The 20,364-nt window shown below is 42.5% G+C and overlaps 1 protein-coding gene across 10 annotated transcripts in view; it reads left to right on the forward strand.

The window, feature by feature from the left end:
* ADGRB2 (adhesion G protein-coupled receptor B2) overlaps positions 1-20,364 on the forward strand; it is a 666,055-nt gene that overhangs the window by 274,212 nt on the left and 371,479 nt on the right. The gene's annotated exons all lie outside the window — the stretch shown is intronic.

Raw genomic sequence — 20,364 nt, forward strand, 5'->3', positions numbered from 1 at the left:
TTTTGCCCATTCCTCGAGGCAGAACTGCTCCAACTCCTTCAAATTAGATGGTTTCCTCTGGTGAACAGCAATCTTTAAATCTGACCACAGATTCTCAATTGGATTAAGGTCTGGATTTTGACTAGGCCAATCCAAAACATTCACGTTTCCCCTTAAACCACTCAAGTGTTGTTTTAGAAGTATGCTTTGGGTCATTGTCTTGTTGGGAGGTGAGCATCCGTCCCAGTCTCAAATCACTAACACACCGAAACAGACTTTGCTCAAGAATATCCCTGTATTTCATATCCATTTTCCCCTCTGCTCAAACCATTTTCCCTGTTCCTACTGCCGAAAAACATCCCAACAGTATAATGCTGCAACATCCATGTTTCACATTGGGGATTGTGTTTTGAGGTGATGAACTGTATGTGTTTGGAGCCAGACATAGCGTTTATAGTGTTGGCCAAAAAGTTCAATTTTGGTCTCATCTGACCACAGCACCTTCCTTAATGCGTTTGGGGAGTCTCCCACATGTCTTTTGACAAACTCAAAACAAGCCTTCCAATTTTTGTGTGTGTGAAGGTTTTCCTCTGCCCACTCTTCCATGAAGGCTACCTCTATGGAGTGCATGGCTTATTGTGGTCATATGGACACATACTCCAGTCTCTGGGAACACTGCATCTCCTTCAGGGTTACATTTGGCCTCAGTGCTGCCTCACTGATTAATACCCTCCTTCCCAATCTGAGAGCTTTGGTGGATGGCTCTCTCTTGGCAGGTTTTTTGTGGTACCATGTACTTTCCATTTAACGATAATGGATTTGATGGAGGTCTGAGGGATCATCAGAGATTGGGATTTTTTTATAACCCAACCCTGACACGTACTTCTCAACCACTTTGACCCTGACTTGCTTGGAGAACTCCTTGGTCTTCGTGATGATGTTTGGTTAGTGGTGCCTCTTGCTTAATGTTGTTGCAGCCTCTGTGGATTTTCAGAGAAGGTGTGCATGTATGGACAGACCATGTGACACTTAGATTCCATTTAGGTGGACTTCCTTTCACTAAGCATGTGACTTATGAAGGTAATTGATTGCACCAAAATTATTTAGGGGCTTCATGGCAAAAGGGGTGAATACATATGCACATGCCAATTTTTTGTTATTTGATCCCATACATTTAATGTATGCCTATATTTTTCTCACTTCACCAAATTAGACTATTCAGTGCTAATGCATCACACACAAATTAAAAAGAAAATTATTTAAACACAGGTTGTAATGTAACAAAATTGGGGATTGAATACTTTTGCAAGCCACTGTATTGTCTGTCATTTTCATTTCCATGAGGAAGCACTTAACCGTCAGCATTTCATATGGGAAGGGTTCACAGCTCCATCTTTGAAGACCACTAACTGTTCAAAATTCCAGGATTCATTTAATTACATGGCAATTAACCATTAATTAACTTGAGAGTTATACACATGCTATGTCCTTACAACCTCTCCTGTCAGCATCATTCATGGAGAAATTTCCCCCCTATAATAATAGAGTCATCTGGAACCAGAAATGGAAAGACAGTGTCTCACATGGGAAATATATTTTCTGGGTTTCTTCTAGTAGCAAAGTAAGATTTACAACAAGTAGCCTAGAAATATTGTATAACATTGTTCATGCTGTATATTATAGTGATATATTACTGTTTCGCCATATAACACTTATTCATTGTTTGATGAAATGGCTATTTTCTAATATGCTTCCAATTGTTCATAGTTTCCAAGATCTCTGTTTCCAGTCATTCAATGGGAACTTTAATTTCTAACTTCCAATGTATGGTATATAAATCTGTCATGGTCATGTGATTGTCACATAAATATAATGTTCACTAAAAACAGCTTCTAACAATGCTGTATGTACAGTAATTGTATCAAGCCTGGCATCTTTATGTCCTTCACACAACTGGCAAAATAATAAATCCACTGGAACTAAACTATAAAAATGTCTATTAAACCTTTCACCCCTGAGCCTGTTTTCACCTTCATGACCAGGCCAAATTTTACAATTCTGACCAGTTTCACTTTAAGTGGTAATAATAACTTTGGAAAGCTTCAGCTGATCCCACTGATTCTGAGAATGTTTTTTCGTGACATCTTGTACTTTGATAGTGGTAACATTTCTTTGATATGACTTGTGTTTATTTGTGAACAAAATGGAAATGTGGTGATAATTTTCTAACTTTTAATTTTCATACTCTAAAATCAGAGAGCTATGTTATACAAAATAGGTAATAAATAACATTTCCCACATGTCTACTTTACATCAGCACAATGTTTGAAACATAATTTTTTTTTGTTAGAATGTCAGAAGGGTTAAAAGTTGATCAACGATTTCTCCTTTTTGCTACAAAATTTACAAAACCTTCTTTTAGGGACTGCATCACATTTGAAGTGACTTTTAGAGGTCTATATGACAGAAAATAGCCAAAAGTGTCACCATTCTAAACTATACCCCTCAAAGTGTTCCAAAGCACATTCAAGAAGATTATTAACTCTGAATGGAATGTGGAAGGAAAAAAATGAACATTTAACTTTTTTAACAAAAATGTTATTTTAGACCCAATTTTTTTATTTTCACAAGGCTAACTGAAGAAAATGGTACCCACAATTTGTTGTGCAAGTTCTCCTGAGCACCCCGTATGTTGAGGAAAACTACTATTTTGGCACAGAGCAGGGCTTGTAAGGGAATGGCTGCCATTTGACTTTTTGAATGCAAAATTTGCTGGAATAATTACCAGAAGCCATGTCGCGTTCAGAGAGCCCCTGATGTGCCTAAACAATTTAACCCCCCCCATAAGTTATGCCATTTTGGAAACTTGGCCCCTCAAGGAACTTATCTAGATGTGTGGTGAGCAACTTGAACCCCCAGGTGTCTTCCAGAAGTTTATAAGGTTGAGCAGTGAAAATAAAAATCACATTTTTCCCCAAAATGTTAATTTAGCCCCAAAGTTTGCATTTTCAAAAGGGAAACTGGAGAAATTGCAACACACAATTTGTAGTCCAATTTCTCCTGAGTACACCAATACCATATATGTGGGATAAACTACTGTTTGGGTGCACGGCAGGGCTCAGAAGGGAAAGAGTGCGATTTGACTTTTCAAATGCAAAATTTGCTGTAATAATTAGCGGACGCCATGCCACATATGCAGAGCCCCTGTTATGCCTAAATAATGTAAACCCACGACAAATGGCCCCATTTTGGAAACTAGACCCCTCAGGGAACTTATCTAGATGTGTGGTGAGCACCTTGTTGCTTTGCAGAAGTTTATAATGTTGACATGTAAAAATGTACTTTTACATTCAATTTAGTTTATTTTCACAAAGTTAACAGGATAAAATGTACCATACAATTTGTTGTGCAATTTCTCTTGAGTGCATCAATACCTAATATGTGGAAGAAAACTGCTGTTTGGGCACACGGCAGCGCTTGGAAGGGAAGGAGCACAATTTGACTTTTTGAATTCAAAATTTGCTGGAAGTAGTGGACTCCCGGTTGTGTTTGGAGATCCCCTGATGTGCCTAAACAGTGTAACTAGACCCCTCAAACAATTTATCTAGATGTGTGATGAGCACCTTGAACCCACAGGTGCTTCACAGGATTTTGAAACGTTGATCTCTGAAAATGAGAACAAAAAAATCTTGAAAAAATGATCCATGAAAATTTAAAAAAATCACATTTTTCACATAAAAAAGTTTGTAACCCCATTTTTTATTTTCTCAAGGATAACAGGAGGAAATGAACCCCAAAGTTTGTTGTGCAATTTCTCTTGATTACATTGATACCCCATAAGTGGTCGAAAACTACTTTTGAGGCTCAGTGCAAAGCTCAGAAGGTAAGGAGTGTCAAACTGGAGTTCATATTTGTCTGGACACCAAAATTTGTTCTACAATTTCTTCTGAGTACTCTGATACCCCATATATGGGGAAAAATTTCTGTTTGAGTACATGGCAGGGCTCGTAATGGAAAGAGTGACTTTTTGGAATGGAGACTTTGATAAAATGGTCTGCAGGTGTCATGTTGCATTTTTGAACAGCTCCGGATGTGACTAAACAGTGAAGAAACTCACAAGTGACCCCATTTTGGAAAACTGGACCCTTTAAAGAATTTATCTAGATGTGTAGTGAGCACCTTGAACCCACAATTTTACAATGTCGATCTCTGAAAAATCGAAAAAAAAATATTTTGCACACAAAAATGTTGTTTTAGCCCCATTTTTTTCATTTTCACAAGAATAGTAGGAGGAAATGGACCCCAAAATTTGTTGTGCAATTTCTCTTGATTACATCAATACCCCATATGTGGTCGAAAACTACTTTTGAGGCTCAGTGCAAAGCTAAGAAGGTAAGGAGCGCCAACATGGAGTTCATATTTTTCTAGAGCGCCTGAGGTGCCAGAACAGCAGAACCTCTCATAAGTGACCCATTCAAAAAAAAACTACATCTCTTAATGCACTAATCTAGGGGTGCAGTGATCATATTGATACCACAGCTGGGTCACATAATTTTATACTATTGGGCAGTGCAGAAAAATAATTACCTTTTTATTTTTACCACCAAAATTTAGTTTTAGCTCCAGATTTTACATTTTCACACTGGGAAATGGGTAAAAATGGCACCAAAATGTTTCCATAATTTCTGTTGAATGTAGAAATAACCCATATGCTGCTGTACGGCGAGACTCAGGAGCGACAGAGTGCTATTTGCCTCCTAGAGTGCAGATTTTCCTAAAATAGTTTGTGAATTCCTTATTTAGAGCCCCTAAGTGCTAGAAGAGCAGAATTCCCCCTCAAGTGACCCCATTTTTGGAAATTGTAATCTTTTGGGAATTTATCTACAGGTGTCGTGATGATTTTGAATCCATGTGTGGTTTCCAGAAACAAGCAGCAGTGGATTTTGCTGAGTGAAAATTGCAAACTGCTATTGTAGTGCCCAGTGCGTTGTAGTCACCAGTACGTTGTAGTGCTCAGTACATTGTAGTGCCCAGCTCTTGCTTCTGAAGACATGCACCCATAAATTAGGTGGGCTCTCATCTCTACAGAAATGTTAAACATGTGGATGCTAAATGTGGTTTAACCTCTGAGTGACCGGGCTAATTTTTTAAATATCTGACATGTCACTTTATGTGGTAATAACTCTAGAATGCTTCCCAATATCCCTGTGATTTTGAGATTGTTTTTTTATGATATATCATATTTTATGATAGTGGCTAATTTGAGTTGAAATATTTTGCGTTTAAAAATATCAGAAATTTGACAAAAATTTAAAAAAATCCAATTTTCAAGCTATGATTGTTTATCCCTTTAAACCAGATGGTTATACCACACAAAAACATGAATAAATAAAATTTTCCTCATGTCTGCTTTACATCAGCATGATCTGTAAAATGTTGTTTTATGTTGTTAATATTTTAGAAGGTTTAAAAATGTGGAAGTCATTTTTCATTTTTTTTTTAAAAATTACAAAACTTATTTTTTTAGGGACCTGTTCAGTTCTGAAATGACTTTTGGGAGTCCTATATATTGGAAATCCCCAAATGTGACACTAATTTAAAGACCGCACCCCTCAACGCATTCAAAATTGCTTTCAGGTAGTTCATTAACCCTTCAGGTGATTTTCAGAAATTAATGCAAAGTGGCATGACAAGAATTAAAAAGTTTATTTTTACCACCTAAGTTTTGATAACTTTTGAACATGCCGGTATAGCCTGCAGACTCTAAGGGCATTATTTGGCCATGAACTGCCATGGAAAACATCATTCAGGACCACACAATCAAGATCTAAGGGTGCCGATGGGATTAAAGAGAAAGTCCCACAACACTCTGTTCACCATCTAGATCCTGTAGTCACTATTGACAGCAGTATTTATGGGGTTAAATTACCATAGTCAGCGCCAGCAATGATCACGTGGGTCATGCAGCAAGTTGTCAGCTATAGTGTACAGCTGATAGCTGCTGGATTGTCACTTGTCGTGAGATGCTAGTCTCTTAAATTGCAGGTCAGTAAAAAGACATATTGCTTGTCATTAAGGTGTTAGACATACTGAGGCTCAAAAGTTAAGGGTGCATTTGGATTTGGGAGCACAGAATTTGCTTGATTTATTTTGGGGGTCGAGGAGCCATAGCGCTTTTCTAGAGCCTTTGTGCTACCAGTAGTGTGGAAGGCCACTATATTTCTGTTAACAGATGACGAAACCTGGACTTGTTTTTTTTGTGTGGATTGAGTTGAAGCTTTTATTGGAAACATTTTACATAATGTTTGGGATCACATGTATCCTGCTCTCTATGATGAGCACTTACTTTGGGATTTCCATCTAAATCTTCAAGGGACGTGATTTAGATGAAACCCCCATGGGATCCACTCACTATAATGATGCAGCAGAGATACTCTCGACTCCATCTGGCCTCTGTTTCAGCATTGTCCTTCTTTTCTGAAGTGCACAAAATGTTACTTTTATGCACGCCTGAAAAGACGGATACCGCCAGATCAAAGGCCAGACAGCATCCACAGTGCCCCCATCGGCCTCATTATAGGGAATCTTTCACCGGTGGTTTCATCTTAATCACGTGTTTTAGAGATTTACACAAAAACCCCGATGTAAGCACTCATTGCAGTGCGCAGGATAAATGTGCAGCGAGCCTTACCGCGATCTTTGAGGAGGCATAATGAAAAAATCAGTAGTAGTTCAAGAAGTGGTTTTATTTATTTTTTATGCCATTACCCATTCGGTATAAGTGATTAGAATACTTTATTCTTCAGGTTGATGCGATTACAGCGATACCAGATTTATATAGATTTTTTTTCTGTTTGGCTGCTATCATACACTAAAAGATGCTTTTTATTGCAGAAACAAGTTTTGCATCCCCATATTTTGATGATTATAATTTTTCCATGTTTCGACTGACATTTTTTATTCGCTTTCGATTTTGATTTTTGGGATTCAAAATAAAAAAAGCCAGCAATTCACAATTTTTTTTTATGCCGTTTCGTGTGAAGTAAAATTGATAAGGCAGATTTATTCTTTGTGTCACTATGATTACTGCCATACCACATTGATTTTTTTTTCTGTTTTGACACTTTTACAGAATAAAAGTTATTTTATAGAAAAATGTTTGGCGCCAATAAAATGAAAAAAACTATATTCACCTCCTGTACTGGCGTCGTTCCAGCAGTGTAAGCACTCGCTGTCATGGAGCTTTAGTGAGGTGAAATGACACGTGGTTCCCATCACCCAATCAACACTGGCCTCATCACTAGTGTTGAGCATTCCGATACCGCAAGTATCGGGTATCGGCCGATCCTTGCGGTATCGGAATTCCGATACCGAGATCCGATATTTTTGTGGTATCGGGTATCGGAATCGGAAGTCCCCACAGTGCTAAAATCACTATAATGTAAAGTGGGCGGTGCGTGGGCGGAGACTGCATGTCTCTGTGCGGGCGGGGTCTGTGCGGGCCTGCCAGGGATCTCATTCTATGCGGCCGGCGCTGTATGCCCAGGCTTGATGCGGCGTGCCGGGGCTTGATGCAGCATGGGAGGGCTCTGCGGCGTGCTGGGGGGGTCTATGCGGCGTGAGGGGCTCTCTGCGGCGTTCTGGGGCGTCTATGCGGCGTGCTGGGGGATCTATGCGGCGTGAGGGGCTCTCTGCGGCGTTCTGGGGCGTCTATGCGGCGTGCTGGGGGGTCTATGCGGCGTGCTGGGGGGTCTATGCAGCGTGCGGGGGTCTCTGCGGCGTGCGGGGGTCTCTGCGGCGTGCTGGGGGGTCTCTGCGGCGTGGGGGGGTCTCTGCGGCGTGGGGGGGGTCTCTGCGGCGTGGGGGGGTCTCTGCGGCGTGCGGGGGTCTCAGTGCGGGCATCGTCCGATGGGACTACAAGTCCCATCGGGCTATGCCTGCTACACTGACAGTGATTGACACATTAGCCAATGATGGGACAGTAGTAGTCCCATCATCCGGCTAATGTGTTGAATGAAAAAAAAAAAAATACTCCATACATACATTCTACATACATACATACATATAGACATACAGTACATTCATACATTACATACATGACATACATTACATTAAACATAGATTACATACTCACCATTACTTGTCATTTTGATCCCCGAAGCCAGTGTCATCTATAAAAAATGTGAAAAAAACAAACAACCAATATACTCCCTGTCCGCAGAAATCCACGAGTGTCCCACGACGATCTCCCGTGGAGAGCAGCAGCATCAAATAATGCGACCGCTCTCTAGGGGCTCAGAAACACAATGACGGGAGGAAGGTATCCTTCCACCACTGTATTCCTCCGCCGCTGTAAAAAAAAAAGTCCCTAGTCTCACTTTATGGCATTGCTGTATGAGACATTTTCCCATGCAGCAATTATATAAAGTGACACTTTCAACTCAGGTAACCTCAGTGATGCACTGCAGGAGCCATTGTCTCCTGTCAGTGTGTCACTGAGGGTCCTATAGAGCAGTGACGTCACCCGATGTCACTGTTCTATTATTAATTGGACTACGGCGGACAGGTAGTATGCGGTTTATTATTTTACATTTTTTGCAGGCGCTGAAGTATGGTAAGTATGGTGAAATGAAGAATATTAAAATACTTTTTCCTAATGTGTGCGTGTTTTATTAACCCTTTTCTTACTATTGGATTAATAACGGATAGGCGTCTTATTGACGCCTCTCCGTTATTAACCCGGCTTAATGTCACCTTACGATAGCAAGGTGACATTAACCCCTTATTACCCCATATCCCACCGCTACACGGGAGTGGGAAGAGAGGGGCTAAGTGCCGGAATTGGCGCATCTTACGGATGCGCCATTTTCGGGGCGGCTGCGGACTGGTATTTGTAGCCGGGGGGGGGCCAATATCCATGGCCCCTCTCTAGGCTATGAATATCAGCCCGCAGCTGTCTGCGTAGCCTTTCTGGCTATAAAATATAGGGGGACCCCACGTCATTTTTTGGGGGGGTCCCCCTATTTTAATAGCCAGTAAAGGCTACGCAGACAGCTGCAAGCTGATATTCATAGCAGGCTACAAATATTGGCCCCCGGCCGTCGGCTTTCCCCCTCTGGCGCAGAAAATTGCGCGGGAGCCCACGCCGTTTTTTTCCATTTTTTTTTTTTTTAAATTCAACGCTCATAAAGGCCTCTTTCACCCTTGCGTCAGTACGGGTCCGTCGCTATGCGTCGAGCCGACGTACCGACGCACGTTGTGAAATTTGTACACGACGTGGGCAGCGGATGCAGTTTTTCAATGCATCCACTGCCCATTCTGAAGTGCGGGGAGGAGGGGGCAGAGTTTCTGCTGCGCATGCGCAGTAGAAAATGGCAGATGCGACGGACAAAAAAACGTTCACTTGAACGTTTTTTCGTGCCGACGGTCCGCCAAAACTCGACGGATCCGTTGCAGAACGGACGCGACGTGTGGCCATTCGTCGCGATCCGTCGCTAATACAAGTCTATGGAGAAAAAAAATGCATCCTGCGAGCACATTTGCAGGATCCGTTTTTTTCCGCCAGATCCGTTTTTTCAGTCGGATCCGTTGTTTTCCGCCAGAACGGTTTTTTTCCGCCGGATCCGTTTTTTTCCGCTAGATCCATTTTTTTTCCGCCGGATCCGTTTTTTCCTGCCGGATCCATTTTTTTCCGCCAGATCCGTTTTTTCTCATAGAGTTGTAATAGCGCCGGATTGCGCCTGATGGCCACACATTTCATCCGTTTTTTGCAGGATTCGTAAAAAAAAACTTTCCGCCGGACGGAAAACTCAAAAAAAGCACCAAAAACTGCATCAAAAACCGCATCAAAAACTGCACCAAAAACCTGCAGCAAAAAAGCACCAAAAACTGCATCAAAAACGGCATCAAAAACCTGCAGCAAAAAAAGCACCAAAAACTGCATCAAAAACCTCAACAAAAAGCTACATAAAAAACAGCACCAAAAACTGCATCAAAAACCGCACCAAAAACCTGCAGCAAAAAAAGCACCAAAAACTGCATCAAAAACTGAACCAAAAACTACATCAAAAACCGCACCAAAAACATGCAGCAACAAAGCACCAAAAACTGCATCAAAAAACGCATCAAAAACTGCACCAAAAACTGCATCAAAAACCGCACCAAAAACCTGCAGCAAAAAGCACCAAAAACTGCATCAAAAACCGCATCAAAAATTGCACCAAAAACTGCATCAAAAACCGCACCAAAAACCTGCAGCAAAAAAGCACCAAAAACTGCATCAAAAACTGCATCAAAAACAGCACCAAAAACCTGAACCAAAAACTACATCAAAAACCGCACCAAAAACATGCGGTTTTTGATGCAGTTTTTGGTGCTTTTTTGCTGCATGTTTTTGGTGCGGTTTTTGATGTAGTTTTTGGTTCAGTTTTTGATACAGTTTTTGGTGCTTTTTTTGATGCAGTTTTTGGTGCAGTTTTTGATGCGGTTTTTGATGCAGTTTTTGGTGCTTTTTGCTGCAGGTTTTTGGTGCGGTTTTTGATGTAGTTTTTGGTTCAGTTTTTGGTGCTTTTTTTGCTGCAGGTTTTTGGTGCGGTTTTTGATGCAGTTTTTGGTGCAGTTTTTGATGCGTTTTTTGATGCAGTTTTTGGTGCTTTTTGCTGCAGGTTTTTGGTGCGGTTTTTGTTGCAGTTTTTGGTGCAGTTTTTGATGCGGTTTTTGATGCAGTTTTTGGTGCTTTTTTGCTGCACCAAAAACCGCACCAAAAACCTGCAGCAAAAAACACCAAAAACTGCATCAAATACTGCACCAAAAACTGCATCAAAAACCTGCAGCAAAAAAGCACCAAAAACTGCATCAAAAACGGCATAAAAAACCTGCAGCAAAAAAAGCACCAAAAACAGCACCAAAAACCTGCAGCAAAAAAAGCACCAAAAACTGCATCAAAAACCACATCAAAAAGCTACATCAAAAACAGCACCAAAAACTGCATCAAAAACCGCATCAAAAACTGCACCAAAAACCTGCAGCAAAAAAGCACCAAAAACTGCATCAAAAACCTGCAGCAAAAAAAGCACCAAAAACTGCATCAAAAACCTCAACAAAAAGCTACATAAAAAACAGCACCAAAAACTGCATCAAAAACCGCACCAAAAACCTGCAGCAAAAAAAGCACCAAAAACTGCATCAAAAACTGAACCAAAAACTACATCAAAAACCGCACCAAAAACATGCAGCAAAAAAGCACCAAAAACTGCATCAAAAAACGCATCAAAAACTGCACCAAAAACTGCATCAAAAACCGCACCAAAAACCTGCAGCAAAAAGCATCAAAAACTGCATCAAAAACCGCATCAAAAATTGCACCAAAAACTGCATCAAAAACCGCACCAAAAACCTGCAGCAAAAAAGCACCAAAAACTGCATCAAAAACTGCATCAAAAACAGCACCAAAAACCTGCAGCAAAAAAAGCACCAAAAACTGCATCAAAAACCGCATCAAAAAGCTACATCAAAAACAGCACCAAAACCTGCATCAAAAACCGCATCAAAAACTGCACCAAAAACTGCATCAAAACCTGCATAAAAAACTGGTGCAGTTTTGATGCGGTTTTTGATGCAGTTTTTGCTGCAGGTTTTTGGTGCGGTTTTTGATGCAGTTTTTGGTGCAGTATTTGATGCAGTTTTTGGTGCTTTTTTTGCTCCAGCTTTTTGATGCGGTTTTTGATGCAGTTTTTGGTGCAGTTTTTGATGCGGTTTTTGATGCAGTTTTTGGTGCTTTTTTGCTGCAGGTTTTTGGTGCGGTTTTTGATGCAGTTTTTGGTGCTGTTTTTGATGTAGCTTTTTGATGCGGTTTTTGATGCAGTTTTTGGTGCTTTTTTGCTGCAGTTTTTTGGTGCAGTTTTTGGTGCTTTTTTGCTGCAGGTTTTTGGTGCGGTTTTTGATGCAGTTTTTGGTGCGGTTTTTGATGCAGTTTTTGGTGCGGTTTTTGATGCAGGTTTTTGGTGCGGTTTTTGATGCTGTTTTTGATGCAGGTTTTTGGTGCGGTTTTTCATGCAGTTTTGATGCAGGTTTTGATGAGGTTTTTGGAAAATAAATAAACGGAAAATGTGCATGATTTGAATGGAAACATGCATGAAAAATAACGGACAAAAAATGTTCCTATGAGTTTTCCGTCCGGCGGAAACAGTTTTTTTTAACGAATCCTGCAAAAAACGGATGAAATGTGTGGCCATCAGGCGCAATCCGGCGCTATTACAACTCTATGAGAAAAAACGGATCTGGCGGAAAAAAATGGATCCGGCAGGAAAAAACGGATCTGGCGGAAAAAAAACGGATCTGGTGGAAAAAAACGGATCCGGTGGAAAAAAACAGATCTGGCAGAAAAAAACGGATCCAATGTAAAAAAAACGGATATGGCGGAAAAAAACGGATCCGGTGGAAAAAAACCGATCTGGCGGAAAACAACGGATCCGACTGAAAAAACGGATCTGGCGGAAAAAAATGGATCCTGCAAATGTGCTCGCAGGATGCATTTTTTTTCCCCATAGACTTGTATTAGCGACGGATCGCGACAAATGGCCACACGTCGCGTCCGTTCTGCAATGGATCCGTCGAGTTTTGGCGGACCGTCGGCACGAAAAAACGTTCAAGTGAACGTTTTTTTGTCCGTCGCGTCTGCCATTTTCTACTGCGCATGCGCAGCAGAAACTCTGCCCCCTCCTCCCCGCACTTCAGAATGGGCAGTGGATGCGTTGAAAAACTGCATCCGCTGCCCACGTCGTGTACAAATTTCACAACGTGCGTCGGTACGTCGGCTCGACGCATAGCGACGGACCCGTACTGACGCAAGGGTGAAAGAGGCCTTTATGAGCGTTGAATTTAAAAAAAAAAAAAAATGGAAAAAAACGGCGTGGGCTCCCGCGCAATTTTCTGCGCCAGAGGGGGAAAGCCGACGGCCGGGGGCCAATATTTGTAGCCTGCTATGAATATCAGCAGCTGTCTGCGTAGCCTTTACTGGCTATTAAAATAGGGGGACCCCCCAAAAAAATGACGTGGGGTCCCCCTATATTTTATAGCCAGAAAGGCTACGCAGACAGCTGCGGGCTGATATTCATAGCCTAGAGAGGGGCCATGGATATTGGCCCCCCCCGGCTACAAATACCAGTCCGCAGCCGCCCCGAAAATGGCGCATCCGTAAGATGCGCCAATTCCGGCACTTAGCCCCTCTCTTCCCACTCCCGTGTAGCGGTGGGATATGGGGTAATAAGGGGTTAATGTCACCTTGCTATGACGCCTATCCGTTATTAATCAAATAGTAAGAAAAGGGTTAATAAAACACGCACACATTAGGAAAAAGTATTTTAATATTCTTCATTTCACCATACTTACCATACTTCAGCGCCTGCAAAAAACGTAAAATAATAAACCGCATACTACCTGTCCGCCGTAGTCCAATTAATAACGAGTGTCCCACGACGATCTCCCCTATAGAACAGTGACATCGGGTGACGTCACTGCTCTATAGGACCCTCAGTGACACACTGACAGGAGACAATGGCTCCTGCAGTGCATCACTGAGGTTACCTGAGTTGAAAGTGTCACTTTATATAATTGCTGCATGGGAAAATGTCTCATACAGCAATGCCATAAAGTGAGACTAGGGACTTTTTTTTTTACAGCGGCGGAGGAATACAGTGGCGGAAGGATACCTTCCTCCCGTCATTGTGTTTCTGAGCCCCTAGAGAGCGGTCGCATTATTTGATGCTGCTGCTCTCCACGGGAGATCGTCGTGGGACACTCGTGGATTTCTGCGGACAGGGAGTATATTGGTTGTTTGTTTTTTTCACATTTTTTATAGATGACACTGGCTTCGGGGATCAAAATGACAAGTAATGGTGAGTATGTAATCTATGTTTAATGTAATGTATGTCATGTATGTAATGTATGAATGTACTGTATGTCTATATGTATGTATGTATGTAGAATGTATGTATGGAGTATTTTTTTTTTTTCATTCAACACATTAGCCGGATGATGGGACTACTACTGTCCCATCATTGGCTAATGTGTCAATCACTGTCAGTGTAGCAGGCATAGCCCAATGGGACTTGTAGTCCCATCGGACGATGCCCGCACTGAGACCCCCGCACGCCGCAGAGACCCCCCCCACGCCGCAGAGACCCCCCCCCACGCCGCAGAGACCCCCCAGCACGCCGCAGAGACCCCCGCACGCCGCTGAGACCCCCGCACGCCGCATAGACCCCCCAGCACGCCGCATAGACCCCCTAGCACGCCACATAGACCCCCCAGCACGCCGCATAGACCCCCCAGCACGCCGCATAGACGCCCCAGAACGCCGCAGAGAGCCCCTCACGCCGCATAGATCCCCCAGCACGCCGCATAGACGCCCCAGAACGCCGCAGAGAGCCCCTCACGCCGCATAGACCCCCCAGCACGCCGCTTAGACCCCCTCACGCCGCATAGACCCCCCCAGCACGCCGCAGAGCCCTCCCACGCCGCATCAAGCCTGGGCATACAGCGCCGGCCGCATAGAATGAGATCCCTGGCAGGCCCGCACAGACCCCGCCCGCACAGAGACACGCAGTCTCCGCCCACGCACCGCCCACACTCTCCCCCCCCTCCAGAACCCCATATAGAAGGACAGAAAGGGCTGATTTACCGTCCGATACTTGAGTCCCATTCACTTGTATTGGTATCGGGTATCGGTATCGGATTAGATCCGATACTTTGCCGGTATCGGCCGATACTTTCCGATACCGATACTTTCAAGTATCGGACGGTATCGCTCAACCTTACTCATCACCCAATCAACTCTGGTATCACGGTCTCTGCCTCTTATGGATTGAACATGAAGAGGAAGTCAGGGTCACAGCTGATCTCTCACTTCCTTTACATGTTCAATATGTATGAAGGTGGGACAGTGACACCTGCGCTGATTGGGCACCAGGCACCATATGTCCTTCTATCGCACCAGAGCTCTGAGACCAAGAGTGCTGATACCACTGGAATTGTGCTAGCACGGGAGAGGAGTATAGGTTTGTTTTTTTTATTTTACTGGGGGCCAAACATTTAGTTCAAGAAGGGGTTGTCCTACTAGTGGACAACCCCTTTAAAGGAGTTTTCCACAAATTGCTAATTAATCCCTTTCCATAATCAATGAGACTGCCGGGGTTAACCCAGTGCTGTACTTAGGTTTCACCAGCAGTCTCATAGACATTGAATGGAGCAGAAGCCAAATATAAAAGGATAACTTTGTATTTTGGGAATCACCCTTTAAATGACCGCAAGTAAAAATCTTGTAAACCGTAAGTAATTAATACGGAAACTATACCAGAAACTAAATCATGCATCAAATAAAAAAAAATGTTAAAACATGGAATGCGAGTTATTGACATCAAATATACCAATTATTTAAAGGCAGCATTCACACTTCCTTGTGGCATAACTGTGTGTTATCCATTTTTTTCTTGGACAGCACATGGACCCATAGAGTTTCATTGACCCATAGAGTCCATGAGACTCAAATCATGTCCCATTCTCATCCATTTTGTGGATCAGACTAAGTCATTAAAGTCTATGGGATCCATATAAAATGGATGAAACATGGAAGACATTCTTTGTATTTCCGAGTTTCATTTGTTTTTAACTGATCTATTGCTGAGCCAATGGATAAAAACATGTTCAGACAGTTAATTTCCTTCAGTGAAAAGAGGCAGATGAGAAAAAAAAAAACTGTGCAACTAGGATGACACTTCTGTCCATTTCTCTGAGATGGTAACACTCACTTGGATGGGTGAATATAGCCTTATGGATATCTTGACAATTAAACTAATTTCCAGGTAGGCTTTAGAAAAAATACCATGTCACCATTCTGCTATGGCTCCTTTCATGTTTTTCGCTTTTGGGTGAACACTACGCACACTTTAAACAGACAGTGTCCTTGCTCGGGTTCAGTCTCCGCTCCTTAGCTAAGTACTAAGCTACCTTGCCACCCCAAACTAATATGGACTTATTGCATGACTTACTGCAAATAACTGAAGGGAATAAGGAGCATGTTTTCCTACTTAGTCGATATTCTTTTCCCTAGTGTCCAATGCTTGAGAATTCTGTGCTGCTCAGTTCAGTATATCTTGTTTCTGGTTGAATAGGCTTACATAGTCATCCACAATAGAATGGGCGAGCATTCTGTGGACATTGACCTAGTGTATGTATTATGAAAATCCAAAAACGTGTTACAAGAAATCTGTTATTCTTTCACAATAGATAAAAAAAAGTTATTTTAAACCATAGAAAAGGGAAATTCATGATTTTAGTTGAAACACGGTTTTCTTTAAGTAAGATTTGTTTCAGTTTAGTTTGATCCTCTTTCAGTGATGGTGTCTCAGCTTTCGTCTTACATGGCTTTCTTTCTTTGTCATACTTTTGGATAGATTAAAGTTGATCTGGATTATTTTTTTACCCACTGTATGTGTAAAATGCTGAGGCTAGGAATGGCTTGTTAAGACATCTTTCCAAGACTTTTATTATGCAAGGCCGCTTAGAAAATGACAGGAATTGAAAATATTTTCAAATGTGAGCAAGGTATGGTGAATATCATTGATGCATGTATAGGTATGGCAGCATTAAAATCCCATTGGCATTCAAAGGAATTTGGGCATCCTTGTACAATTCCAATAGTCTTTAAATTATATAGAAAGCACAGAACCAGTGTATTATTGGACAAAAGAATCCTGCAGTGGTATAGGTTATAACACTATAATTTCAAGATCCATAATGCCAGTATTCAAACTTGCCAACTTTCAGAGCTCACTTTCCAGGAGTCACATGTGTGCCAAAAGTTCTGCCACTTTCTGGAGGCCATCTCCTTCAACAACCAGTCTCAACTGGCATCAACAAGATGCTGTGGTAGCCATGCTGGTTCAGTATGCCTTCAATTTTGAATAAATCCCCAACAGTGTCACCAGCAAAGCACCCCCACACCGTCACACCTTCTCCTCCATGCTTCACGGTGGGAACCAGGCATGTAGAATCCATCCGTTCACCTTTTCTGCGTCGCACAAAGACACGGTGGTTGGAACCAAAGAGCTCAAATTTGGACTCATCAGACCTAATGTCCATTCCTTGTGTTCTTTAGCCCAAACAAGTCTCTTCTGCTTGTTGCCTGTCCTTAACAGTGGTTTCCTAGAAGCTATTTTACCATGAAGGCCTGCTGCACAAAGTCTCCTCTTAACAGTTGTTGCAGAGATGTGTCTGCTGCTAGAACTCTGTGTGGCATTGACCTGGTCTCTAATCTGAGCTGCTGTTAACCTGCGACATCTGAGGCTGGTGACTCGGATAAACTTATCCTCAGAAGCAGAGGTGACTATTGGTCTTCCTTTCCTGGGGCGGTCCTCATGTGAGCCAGTTTCTTTTGTAGCGCTTAATGGTTTTTGCCACTGCACTTGGGGACACTTTCAAAGTTTTCCCAATTTTTCGGACTGACTGACCTTCATTTCTTAAAGTAATGATGGCCACTCGTTTTTATTTACTTAGCTATGTATCCACCAGACTTCTGCACAACACAACTGATGGACCCAACCCCATTTATAAGGCAAGAAATCCCACTTATTAAACCTGACAGGGCACACCTGTGAAGTGAAAACCATTCCCGATGACTACCTCTTGAAGCTCATCAAGAGAATGCCAAGAGTGTGCAAAGCAGTCATCAAAGCAAAAGGTGGCTACTTTGAAGAACCTAGAATATAAGACATAATTTCAGTTGTTTCACACTTTTTTGTTAAGTATATAATTCCACATGTGTTAATTCATAGTTTTGATGCCTTTAGTGTGAATGTACAATTTTTACAGTCATGAAAATACAGAAAAATCTTTAAATGAGAAGGTGTGTCCAAACTTTTGGTCTGTACAGTATATATATATTGCATCGGGAGGGTGGTGACGTCCCGATGGGAGCAGGCTTTGCAGCACTGAGAATCTCTCGTCCCCAAGCGATGCTCCATACAAAATACGCCCCATATAATGCTCCATAAACTTCATGATGGGCCCCATAAGATGCTCTATAATAAAATATGCCCCATATTATGCTCCATAAAGTTTATGATGGGCCCAATAAGATGCTTCATACAAAATATGCCCCATATAATGCTGCACAAAGGTTGATTATGGCCCCATAAGATGCTCCATAGAAACATTTGCCTCATGCAATGCTGCACAAAGGTTGATTATGGCCCCATAAGATGCTCCATAGAAATATTTGCCCCATATAATGATGCACAAAGGTTGATTATGGCCCTATAAGATGCTCCATAGAAAATGTGCCCCATATAATGCTGCATAAAGGTTAATAATGGCCCCATAAGATGCTCCATAGAAACATTTGCCCCATATAATGCTGCATAAAGTTTGATTATGGCCCCATAATATGCTCCATAGAAACGTGCCACATATGCTGCTGCTGTGATTACAAAAAAAAATGACATACTCACCTCTTGTCCTGAGCACCCCCCGGCACTTGCGATATTTGCCTGTCCCCGTTCCACCACCAGGCGCTGCTCCGTTTTCCGCGTCATCTGCAGTGACTTCAGGCAGAGGGCGTGCACACTAAACACGTCATCACGCCCTCTGACCTGAACTGTTATGATCCCAGTGGCTTAGAATCACAAATCTAACCAGCTAAGTCAGAGATAATAGGACGAGCTCTGGGGATGTGGTAACTGGACTGACCGCAAAACCTGATCCTAACCAAACACACTAAAGGTAGCCATGGAACGTATCCTGAAATCCTAGACGTCTCTTCACGGCCTGAGAAACTGACTACCCCTAAAGAGAAAGTACAGACCTCACTTGCCTCAGAGAAATAACCCCAAAGATATAGAAGCCCCCACAAATAATAACGGTGAGTTAAGAGGAAAAGACAAACGCAGAGATGAAACAGATTAAGCAAATGAGGCCCGCTAACGCTAGATAGCAGAAAATAGCAAGGGATCTGTGCGGTCAGTAAAAAACCCTATGCAAAAATATCCACGCAGAGAATGCGAGAACCCCCACACCAACTAACGATGTGGGGGGAGCAACTCAGCACCCCAGAGCACCAGCAAGCAGGGAAATCACATATTAGCAAGCTGGACTAAACACATCATATACTAGGACACATCTTGAACACAGATGAGCAAAAATAAGCAAACAAAACTTAGCTTCTCTTGGAGAGACTGATAACGGATGTAGACAGGAGCAATCAGAATAGCACTGAATACAACAACAGCAGGCATGAACTGAGAGTCCAAGTGAGCTTAAATAGAAAACCAGACCACAGATAACGAGACAGCTGATGCCAGTCACAAACCTGCAGAAAGACAGCACTCACACAGTACCACTTGTGACCACTAGAGGGAGCCCAGAAATAGAGTTCACAACACTGAACGTCACAGGCACAGGAGCGCCATGCTGTGGTGGAATGCTCACAGGTGAATATCGCACAATGCTCACCCTCCCCCGTTATACTCGCCTGCTCCCGGCGCGGTCCCTGCTTCTCACTGACATGGTCTCCGGCACCGACACCTTCTTCCTGTGTTCAGCGGTCACATCATACCGCTCATTACAGTAATGAATATACAGCTTCACCCCTATGGGAGTGGAGTTGGCTCCATATTCATTACTTTAATGAGTTGTACGATGTGACCACTGAACATAGGGAAAAGCTGCCGGCGCCGGAGAAGCAGGGATATCCAGAGATGGGAGCAGGCATGATATGACCCGCTGGTGGTACTGCGCAATGGCCTGGTACCACCAGCACGTGCCATATTGGAATACCCATCACTTGGGTATTCCAGTATGGCGGTTGGCTACTTCTGGCGCAGTGGATTGTGGAAGCAACACAATCACTGGAAGCTGTGACAGAGCTGATTGACAATTATATATTAGATATATATATAAATATATACATATCTTATAAATAATGGTGGATGTGTCCTTCTATCCAAAGCTGGGACAGGTGACGCCTGCACAATGTGGCACAGGAATCAGCGCATGTGCATGCCAAACTACGGTGCCATTTAATTGAAGACAATGTATAAGCGAATCTGCAGACAGTGTCTTCAACAAAATGGTGTCGGATATCGTGGGATGCACACGCATTGACTCTGGTGCCATTTTATTGAAGAATTACTACAACGTCAACATAGCATTGCATACGTGCCAGTCGTCGCCATTATCTCTATGGCTAATGTATGCTCACTGTTATGTTGACGTTGTAGTATATTGCTACAATAAAATGGCGCCTGAATCAGCACGTGCGCATAGTGAAGTCTCCAGTGCCATTTTATTAAAGACACTGTATATGTGAATTTGCAAACACAGTATCTTCAC

The sequence above is a fragment of the Ranitomeya variabilis genome, chromosome 3 (genome assembly GCF_051348905.1).
Source record: "Ranitomeya variabilis isolate aRanVar5 chromosome 3, aRanVar5.hap1, whole genome shotgun sequence".
In the NCBI taxonomy this organism is placed as follows: Eukaryota; Metazoa; Chordata; class Amphibia; order Anura; family Dendrobatidae; genus Ranitomeya; species Ranitomeya variabilis.